Here is a 1,888-nt window from a genome sequence, read left to right on the forward strand (position 1 = left end):
CATCTTTTTAAAACCAATCATATCTTCTTAACCACATCTTTTTCAAAATAGTTCTCAATCAAATCTTTCTGATTTCTAATTTCAAAATCTTTTTCAAAAATCATTTGATTTCTTTTCCCTTTTTCATTTTCGAAAATCAAGTAATGTTTTTCAAAAATATTTTTAATTTTTTCACTTAATTTTCGAAAATGACTTCCCTCCTTCTCACATCCTTCTATTTATGGACTAACACTATCCCTTAATGCAAAATTCGAACTTCATCCCCTTTGTTAAGATCGAATTTTCCACTTCTGTCTTCTACTCTTCTTTTCCTCTGACACTTCAAGGAATCTCTATACTGTGACATAGAGGACTCCACATTTTCTTGTTCCCTTCTCTTTCTTATGAGCAGGAGCAAAGACAAAGGCATTCTTGTTGAGGCTGATCCTGAACCTGAAAGGACCTTGAAGAGAAAGCTAAGAGAAGCCAAAGCACAACTCTCTTTAGAGAACTTGAACGAACTCTTCAAGGAAGAAGAACAAATGGCAGCCGAAAACAACAACAATGCCAACAATGCAAGGAAGGTGCTGGGTGACTTTACTGCACCTACTCCCGACTTCTATGGGAGAAGCATCTCTATCCCTGCCATTAGAGCAAACAACTTTGAGCTTAAGCCTCAATTAGTTTCTCTAATGCAACAAAATTGCAAGTTCCATGGACTTCCATTGGAAGATCCTCATCAGTTTTTAGCTGAATTCTTGCAAATCTGTGACACAGTCAAGACTAATGGGGTTGACCCTGAGGTCTACAGACTGATGCTATTCCCTTTTGCTGTAAGAGACAGAGCTAGAACATGGTTGGATTCTCAACCTAAAGAAAGCCTGGACTCTTGGGAAAAGCTAGTCAATGCCTTCTTGGCAAAGTTCTTTCCACCTCAAAAATTGAGTAAGCTTAGAGTGGAAGTCCAAACCTTCAGACAGAAGGAAGGAGAATCCCTCTATGAAGCTTGGGAAAGATACAAACAATTGATCAGAAAGTGTCCCACTGATATGCTTTCTGAATGGAGCATCATAGGTATTTTCTATGATGGTCTCTCTGAACTATCCAAGATGTCTTTGGATAGCTCTTCTGGAGGATCTCTTCATCTGAAGAAGACGCCTACTGAGGCTCAAGAACTGATTGAAATGGTTGCAAATAACCAATTCATGTACACTTCTGAAAGGAATCCTGTGAACAATGGAACTAGTCAGAAGAAAGGAGTTCTTGAGATTGACACTCTGAATGCCATACTGGCTCAGAACAAAATATTGACTCAACAAGTCAGTATGATTTCTCAAAGTCTGTCTGGAATGCAAAATGCACCAAGCAGTACTAAGGAAGCTTCATCTGAGGAAGAAGCTTATGATCCTGAGAACCCTTCAATAGAAGAAGTGAATTACATGGGAGAACCCTATGGAAACACCTATAATCCTTCATGGAGGAATCATCCAAATCTTTCATGGAAGGATCAACAGAGACCTCAACAAGGTTTCAATAACAATAATGGTGGAAGAAACAGGTTTAGCAATAGCAAGCCTTTTCCATCATCTTCTCAGCAACAGACAGAGAGTTCCAAGCAGATTAATTCTGACTTGGCAACCATGGTCTCTGATCTGATGAAAACCACTCAAAGTTTTATGACTGAAACTAGATCTTCCATTAGGAATTTGGAAGGACAAGTGGGTCAGCTGAGCAAGAAAATTACTGAACTTCCTCCAAGCACTCTCCCAAGCAATACTGAAGAAAATCCAAAAGGAGAGTGCAAGGCCATCAATATGGCCGAATTCTGGGAGGAAGAAGAGGCAGTGAACGCCACTGAGGAAGACCTCAATGGACGTCCACTGACCTCCAATGAGTTCCCCAATGAGGA

General features: G+C 39.8%; 1 non-coding gene across 1 annotated transcript; it reads right to left on the minus strand.

Moving 5' to 3' along the window:
• Nucleotides 1-926: 926 nt before the first annotated feature.
• Nucleotides 927-1,034, minus strand: LOC112799030 (small nucleolar RNA R71). Its single transcript, XR_003200619.1, has one exon. It is a non-coding gene; the product is annotated as a small nucleolar RNA R71 (small nucleolar RNA).
• Between the last annotated feature and the right edge of the window lie 854 nt (nt 1,035-1,888).

The sequence above is a fragment of the Arachis hypogaea genome, chromosome 4 (genome assembly GCF_003086295.3).
Source record: "Arachis hypogaea cultivar Tifrunner chromosome 4, arahy.Tifrunner.gnm2.J5K5, whole genome shotgun sequence".
NCBI classification, from domain to species: Eukaryota; Viridiplantae; Streptophyta; class Magnoliopsida; order Fabales; family Fabaceae; genus Arachis; species Arachis hypogaea.